At 39.1% G+C, this 9,075-nt stretch overlaps 1 protein-coding gene across 2 annotated transcripts in view; it reads right to left on the bottom strand.

Annotated features, from left to right (window-relative positions):
* The window catches only part of LOC147027860 (uncharacterized), a 91,229-nt gene extending 83,450 nt beyond the window's left edge, over window positions 1–7,779 (bottom strand). The window contains exon 1 of one of the 2 annotated variants that reach the window (XM_085877565.1): window positions 7,736–7,779. The gene's annotated coding sequence lies outside the window, so the exon portion shown is untranslated. Of the gene's footprint in view, window positions 1–7,714 lie in introns of both variants that reach the window. The other variant, XM_085877564.1, reaches the window with a different exon arrangement.
* Between the last annotated feature and the right edge of the window lie 1,296 nt (window positions 7,780–9,075).

The following is a 9,075-nucleotide window of genomic DNA, read 5'->3' as shown; positions in this document are numbered from 1 at the left end:
GATGCCGATTCGCCTCATTAAATATGCAAAATATGCAAATGAGAGTTGAAAAAAATTTAATGACAAATTTAGATAGCACATAAACAGGGGACTCCCAATATATTTATACTATGTCTGTATTTGCCCAGAGTGAGCCCCCAGCGCCCCCCAAAGTTGAAAATGACCTATTTTTGAAATGTCATAAAATAAAAACAACGCTTGGATGAAATTCAATGAAACTTATGCATTTAATAATTCTCCACCTGAAGTTTATACTTTGAAAATTTTGATGACGTAGGTCACATGGTATAGCGGCCATATTGGATTTTCTTTAAAACCTAAAAACATCTTCTTCTCCAGAAGGGGTAATACGACAGCCTCAAACTTTTGCATACATTTGTATTGTTCCATGCTAATGTTAAGTTGTTAATTTCGTCGAAATCGTTGCATAATTTATGTGATTAAAATGATGCGATTCGCCTCATTAAATATGCCAAATATGCAAATGAGAGTTGAAAAAATTTAATGACAGATTCTGATAGGCCTTGAAGAGGGGACTCCAAATATGTTTACACTATGTCTGTATTTTACCCCAGTGAGGCCCCAGAGCCCCCCCAAAGTTGAAAATCACCCATTTTTGACATGTCGTAAAATGAAAACCAAAGAAGATAGACAAAAAGTGACCACACATTCTGGAAGACATTTTAACGTTCTACAAGTTCGCCATTTACATTAATATGCAAATGTGGAGTTATTGTACTTTTTTGGGGACTTGAAAATTTGTCCAGCCTCGATTTGTCCAATGTGAAGTTTCTTTCTCTATCATGTATTGCAATGGGCTTTTCAATCCTTCATTGATATAACATGAGGGACCCCGTAGCTGGGCCCCATTGCAGACTTGAACTAACTTTCTTACTCGGAAAACCCATATCATGTGGGTGATAGTGTTGAAATTTGTTAAAATGGAGGCACGCCTTGAAGCCCGGGATTACTGGTTTACCAGTTTTAATTAGGGCTTCAAGCATGGCTGAAGCTCTATTGAAATCGTTAGTATTATTATTATTATTAAAGGCGTTTTATGTTCTACTGACCGATTTTGTGGCGGATCTGGAGGGAAAACTGTCAGATGAAATTCAACGAAACTTACCAGGATAATTACTCACCACCTGAAGTTTATACTATGAAACATTTGATGACGTAGGTCACGTGGTATGGTGGCCATATTGGATTTTATCCAAAACCTAAAAACATCTTCTTCTCCAGAACGGATAACACGACAGCCTCAAACTTTTGCACACATTTGCATTGTTCCATGCTAATGTTAATTTGTTAATTTGGTCGAAATCGTTACATAATTCATATGATTTAAAATGATGCCGATTCGCCTCATTAAATATGCAAAATATGCAAATGAGAGTTCAAAAAATTTAATTACAAATTTAGATAGGACATAAACAGGGGACTCCCAATATAGTTATACTATGTCTGTATTTGACCCCAGTGAGCCCCCAGCACCCCCCAAAGTTGAAAATGACCCATTTTTGAAATGTCATAAAATGAAAACAACGCTTGGATGAAATTCAATGAAACTTATCCATTTAATAAGTCTCCACCTGAAGTTTATACTTTGAAAATTTTGATGACGTAGGTCACGTGGTATGGCGGCCATATTGGATTTTCTCCAAAACCTAAAAACATCTTCTTCTCCAGAAGGGATAATCCGACAGCCTCAAACTTTTGCACACATTTGCATTGTTCCATGCTAATGTTAAGTTGTTAATTTTGTCAAAATCGGTATTTAATTTATATGATTTTAAATGATGCCGATTCGCCTCATTAAATATGCAAAATATGCAAATGAGAGTTGAAAAAATATAATGACAGATTTAGATAGGACAAACAGGGGACTCCCAATATATTTATACGATGTCTGTATTTGACCCCAGTGAGCCCCCAGAGCCCCCCAAAGTTTAAAATGACCAATTTTTGAAATGTCATAAAATGAAAAAAAACAACTTGGATGAAATTGGATGAAATTCAAAATCCAATGAACGACAGCCTCAAACTTTTGCACACATTTGCGAGGTTCCATTGGAATGTTAAGTTGTTAATTTCGTCGAAATCGTTGCATAATTTATGTGATTAAAATGATGCCGATTCGCCTCATTAAATATGCCAAATATGCAAATGAGAGTTGAAAAAATTTAATGACAGATTCTGATAGGCCTTGAAGAGAGGACTCCAAATATGTTTACACTATGTCTGTATTTTACCCCAGTGAGGCCCCAGAGCCCCCCAAAGTTGAAAATCACCCATTTTTGACATGTCGTAAAATAAAAACCAAAGAAGATAGACAAAAAGTGACCACAAATTCTGGAAGATATTTTAACGTTCTACAAGTTCGCCATTTACATTAATATGCAAATGTGGAGTTATTGGACTTTTTTGGGGACTTGAAAATTTGTCCAGCCTCGATTTGTCCAATGTGAAGTTTCTTTCTCTATCATGTATTGCTCTGGGCTTTTCAATCCTTCATTGAGATAACATGAGGGACCCCGTAGCTGGGCCCCATTGCAGACTTGAACTAACTTTCTAACTCGGAAAACCCATATCATGTGGGTGATAGTGTTGAAATTTGTGAAAATGGAGGCACGCCTTGAAGCCCGGGATTACTGGTTTACCAGTTTTAATTTTATTTATTTTCCTTTCCTTTTTTAAATTTTTATTTTATTTTCATCTATGGATGGTTTCCGACGGTTCTGTGATTTTTCCTGGTGTATTAGCTTCTATGTCCGTTGGCACACAAAATTTCAGCTTTCTACGTCACTCGGAAGGTACCGATCTTTAATATCAGTCAATGAGTAAGTGAGTAGTCATTTACAGCTTTATACATTAGATCCACACGAGGGTGTTTTTTGGATACGTGAGAAAATTATGTTCTCACACTTGGAAATAAACCCAGGACGTCTCGCCATAACCAGACCAGTGCTATGCCAATTGAGTTATCTCTTTCCACCACTGTAAGGGGACACATCCATGCCCTCTGCACCACAGTGATGGCACACCCAGGAAAGGGTCCTCCTTTGTGGGGCGACAAATCCATGGCAACCAAACACCACAAACACTAATCCTGTCCACCATTTCTAATGACCCCTGTGGTGTTTGCTTGCTTACTCTTCACTAAAAACAATGTGGGATCTTCAATGTACACCACCTAATGCTAGTGGAAGGGATGCACACATCGTGCCTGTGAAAGCCTGAGATGACAGTTTATAGCTGGGTTGAGATTCAAACCCAAGCAAGATAGCTGAGAGATGATTGTGTGTACATCTTGGTCATCCTGCCACCCATCTTCATCAGCCATCCTTGCTGCTTATAAATAGTACAATAAACAAATCACCTCTGATTCGCTGCAAAGCTCAGTGTTGTTTGATTTGGTTTGAACATCCACTTAAAATGAGTGGAATGAAACATTTTGAAAGTTCCAAATTATTCTCACTTCGATTTCAACATCATGGTCATGCATATTGTTAAGTTGCTTCAACTTTCTTTATTTAAGAAGAAGATGTAAGAAGTTTAAACTTTCTTTGTATACTGTATTTGTAATACCGGCTACAACTGGGTGGCGCTCTATGATACATATTCACATAGAGAGAATTGGGGTCTTTCCCCACCACTCCCCACCTTGAATCACCTCCCCCAGATATGCTACCCAGACAGAAACCATTTTTTATACGAGGTCTAAGGCTCCGAATGGAGCTGCCACTCACACATGGACATACTGACGAGCCAAAATCTTAACACAGCCAATGAGCTTGGGGGAAGTTTCATCACTTCCCAGGCTACCCTTGGTACCCACAACGTCACAATACCGCATTCAGAGGGGCATTTCCGAAGTCGGAATTTCCTCATACGCGTGGATGCCAACTGACAGGCATTGGTGTGATCGGTACTTGGGGTACCAATAGGCAATATGCAAAATTTGGTTGATTTTGCAAAGTAGTTTTTGATGAAGCATATTTAATCAAACAAATAGACAAACAAATATATATATATATATATATATATATATATATATATATATATATATATATATATATATATATATATATATATATATATATACAAATTCACTTTTATAGGATAGATAATGAACCTGTGTCGGAGAGGCGACCCGTCCAGGATTGTGCCCAATTGCCAAGGAGACTGCTTTAGCAGCACCAACGCTCTGCACAGAGTATGGTCCCAATGGATGGATGGATGGATAATGAACAAAGGTTTTTTACCAGCTTGGCTGAGACATAAGTAAGTTATAAATCCAATACACAAACATGGATGCTTTTCTAAATGAGATCTTCAAATGAACAAAGAAGGTTTGAAGTTGAGCAGCAGTTTTGGTAATCTGGGTAATTTACTGAAATATGATTTAAGGTCAGTTCAAGGGATTAGAAAGGCTCATTATTAACACTGTAGGAAACGCACCTTTTTCTGGCATTAAGGTGAGGTTTATGGTTGTTGAGTGGATAACAGCCATTGCCTTTTTACTGTGCACTGTCAGCACACCTCTGCAGAAAGTATTTTTATATTGGTGAAGAAAATCCATGTAACTCTCCCAAAAATAGTTTGCTTGCTTATTATCCAATCATGCCACTTGGTATGTGGAGCTTCTTGTGAACTTTTGCCACTTCTGTCTGTCTTGGGCCCACGTTCCGATTTTATTCTAGGTCACCTTCATTCCTTTCATTTCCTTCTCGACTGCATGTCACCAGGTCTCTCTTGGCCGTCCAAACCTTCTCTTCCCGTCAGGTGCCCTGCATATTGCTATTTTCGACATATCTTGATTATTCATACACATCATGTGACCAATCCATCTCCACCAACTCATTTTGATCCCTTATGTGCTGTTTTCCCTCCCCATTAGCCTTTCAACCTCTTTCTTATGAGCCCTGCCAAACCAGAAGATGCTCAAGATTTTCATATGGCTGCTGTTGATGAAATACTCCAGTTTGCTCATTCTTTGGTGATTTTCCAAGATTCACATACAATGAGGACTGACCTCACATTGCTGCCAAAGTTCCACAGCTTAGTTTTGATGTTATACTTCACTGGCATCAGATGTTATACATCTGCATCTCCCCCCTCCTGTTCGGGTAACCATGGACTCCAGATATGTAAACTTTTCCATCTCTCTTATTGGTGAATTGTTGCACATGATGTTGTTGGTGTGTGCGGTATGTATGTCATGCTTTCTGTTTGGGCCCCAATGTTAATTTTCAGCCCCACTTGCACCATATACTCCTGCCACTTAACATTGCCACTTTCACCCAAAAACGAGTTAACGAGGAGAGGAGAATGGGATCACACTCTGTGCAGAGCGTTGGTGCTGCCTAAGCAGTCTCCTTGGCGATTGGGAACAATCCTGGACGGGTCGCCTCTCCGACACAGGATACCAGCAAGCTGACACTCATTTTGCCGACCTCAGAAGGATGACAGGTCGAGTTAACCCCACCTGGTATTAATTCAACAGCTGAGCGAGATTTGAACTCAGGACCCGAGGATCCAAAGCCCGCCACCCCTAACCATTAAGCCAACACCAGGCATAAAATCTAGTTACTGCCTCTTTAATCCACCCAAAACCTTGCAACTCCCTCAAAACTTAACGTGGCATAGACAAACTCACATTTCCAGTTTCATATGCAAAGTTTCTGAATGTGCAACATATCTGTCATTCGTGTGGCCTGACTTTCCAAATACCTTGTTTTTCCTCTTTGACAGGTTGGTTTGGTTGTTGATCCTGATCTTGGATAGAGGTTGAGATTCATTGAATTTCCTACTCGATACAGTTAATGGGCAAAGACACCTTCATTCAAAAAAGGATTTGTCTTATTGTCTTGACACAGGGAAGAAGGGAAAAGGTATTAATCAGATTGGAGCAAAAGTAAGGGACAGCAGGGAGTGTATGGGCATGAGACATACTGATAAAGGGCAGGGAAAGAAGGAATGATAAATATTTAGGTGGCCTCTAAGGAGCCATTGTCAATGAAGATGACACAGTCGAGTTTGATGATGACAATAGCAGGATTATACAAGATTAGTTCAATTTTACCATCTACTTATTATTCTAGACTCCAGAGAATCCAAAAGTACAAGAAAGTTGATGACAAAAAAACACCATAAATTACCCTCAAGGTACTTTCTTACACATATTCATTTCTTTTCATTGACGTCATAGTATCTTGAATTTGCCTCCCAGATGGAAAACTTCAAACAACCCAAATAATGTTAAGTGCAGTACAAGGGAGATTGAAAAAAAATATTACACACTGTAAAATATCTATCATGATTGCCATCAGTAACGAGAACAACACTCGGTGGAGCACACACCTCCGCCAGGGTGAACAATTTATGTTTTGTCTCCCACTGATTGTGATCTGAATCTGGAACTGAACCAAAATCGAATGTGCTTGTTGATGTCACCGAACCAACTCATCCACCAAGTTTTACCAGTACTCGTCCACAACTTTTGAAGATATCATGCTATACTGCACATCATTTTTGGACTCATCTCTCAATGGTGAAGAATCACTTAAAAAAAATTTTTTTATCGCACCTGATCCTGATTGGGATCTTCACCAAAATCGAATCAATTCTTCCTCGTCACACACCCAACCTGTGCACCAAGTTTCATCTGAATCTGTTCACAACTTTTTTGAGATATCTTGCTATACGTCGTTTAGCCGTATCACTCAATGGTGAAGAATCACTTAAAAAATTCTCGGATCTGTATCCGGATTAAGATCTTCCCCAAAACCGAATCAATTCTTCCTCGTCACACACCCAAACTGTGCACCAAGTTTCATCTGAATCTGTTCACAACTTTTTGAGATATCTTGCTATACGTCGTTTAGCCGTATCACTCAATGGTGAAGAATCACTTTAAAAATTCTCGGATCTGTATCCCGATTAAGATCTTCCTAAAAAACCGAATCAATTCTTCCTTGTGACACACCTAACCTGCCCACCAAGTTTCGTCCGAATCCGTCCATAACCTTTTGAGATATCGTGCTCAGAGACCAAAAAAAATAAAAGAGACAGACAGACATGAGACAGGGATGAAAACATAACCCTCCGTCCACCTTCGAGGTAACAATAAAAAAGAAAGATCTTATTTTAGTTTGATGGTTGACAAGGGTTGTAAAAGTTTATGACAAACGTCTTTCCTCCTTTTGCTGAAAATTTCAATCATGCTACATTCTTGCCCTGAGTTTGTGTCCATTTCCTGAAAGTGAATACCATTACCACGTTTGATTAAAACTCCCAAATCACTTCCATTACCACTTGATCTACTTCTACGGAGAAAGATATAACATCGGATGTGAAACTGTTTGCAACTTGTACAGCCATGTGTCTTAGACACAGATGATATCAGCTTGGTTTCGTATTCATATCAGTGACAATATATTTTTTTAACGAAATCTAAACTTTTAGCATTCCATTTTATTGAAACATTATTCCATAAATGTGTCCGCTGCACATCCTGCCTCAAATCCGTCGAACTGCTTCTCCCAGACTTGTTGGAGATTTTATTAATCCCATCGAATGATTTTTGTCTTCCCAACTTTTTTAAATTTTTTTTAAAAACAAACATTTTGTTTTTTATACCAGGAATTATATAAAAAAAAATTCACATCTTTTTGGATTTGAAAGCATATTAAAAGAGGATGAATGTACTCACGCTCGGAAAAAGCTTGCTCACCTGAGAACACTTTACAAGGTCAAAACAGGTTTTTTAAAGTCAGCACCACCTGCATATATATGTCGCATCCAACTAGGATCCGCCCCGAAGGATAGTGAAGCGCACACGTACGTCTACCAAGTTACGTTTGATACCCTTTACATCAACATCAGTCAGAATCCTATAAAATAATTTTGTGAATTCCGCTCAGAGATCTTGGAATCTCGCTCGAGTCTCAAACTCCTCCAAATGAGTGGTTACAAAAATAATTATTTGCTGTCAGGTCGAGTTTCATGAGATGAATATATCACCAGCTACTAAATGGTTATTAACACTTTCTACATTTCCAAATTATTTCCAAAAGTCTGCCAGCGTTGGTTGGTGGACGTTAGAGATTCCAGTGTCCTTCGGGAAGAGTGGGTGAGTTATCATCTGTTGCTTAAGATCTCAGAATGTAGTTGCTTTCTGGGGAGTAGGTGTGTGTGTGTGTGTGTGTGTGTGTGTGTGTGTGTGTGTGTGTGTGTGTGTGTGTGTGTGTGTGTGTGTGTGTTTCACAAAGATAAAGCTGCATACAAGCCACATATTGTATTTCCTATACACTTTATTGATTATCGATCTGTGGACCATAATCCTGAACAATTAAAATTCGGATAAGTCAAGGTGAGAATTAACTTGTCGGCCTGCACATACATGTAAAGCTTGGTTTAAAGCACCAGACTCGGTGGCTTAATGGTTGGACTGTCCGCTCCGAGTCTGGGAAGTGGGTGGTTCAAACCCCGGCTGAGTCACACCAAATACATTAATAAATACCCCGTGGGGGGGGGGGACTGACAATTATTTCCCAACAGGCAGGGTAAAAATGAGGGATTTTTGGGAAGGGGGCCTCCGTTCCTGAAGTAGTAGGGTCATCAGGGGTGGATCTATGGGGGTGCATCCTGCGTGTGCCTTATAAACAGAAGATGCGTCTTGGAACATGGGAAAGGAAACTCTCTCGTGCAGTAAATTTTTCTCCCAATTTCCACAGTAAAGACTAAATACTGTATGTAATCAGGTGGGTAAGCCGAACCTAATATTGCATGTATAGCGTTTCAAAAATTTTGAACATAAAATTTGCAACGATTATATTTAAGAAAATGCTTTAATTGTTTGACTAGCCAAACCCACGCTCCGGGCGAAGTTTCTAAAGTAAGGGTTCGTTGGGACGTCAATATATCCAGTGTTCACAATGTGATTTATAGAATTTCTTTATATACAATGTTTCTTGTTACATTTTTTGTGTCAAATGTACCTTCTGAGGTAGTCAGCATGTGCAGAAGAGGGTTTTACATTGTAGACGCTGTTTTCTAGGAGTGGCATTACGC

This window comes from Eptatretus burgeri, chromosome 4 (assembly GCF_056783735.1).
Source record: "Eptatretus burgeri isolate ZD-2024b chromosome 4, Ebu_testis_v1, whole genome shotgun sequence".
In the NCBI taxonomy this organism is placed as follows: domain Eukaryota; kingdom Metazoa; phylum Chordata; class Myxini; order Myxiniformes; family Myxinidae; genus Eptatretus; species Eptatretus burgeri.
Note: the sequence above shows the minus strand (reverse complement) of the source record. Positions and strands in the feature narration are given on the sequence as shown.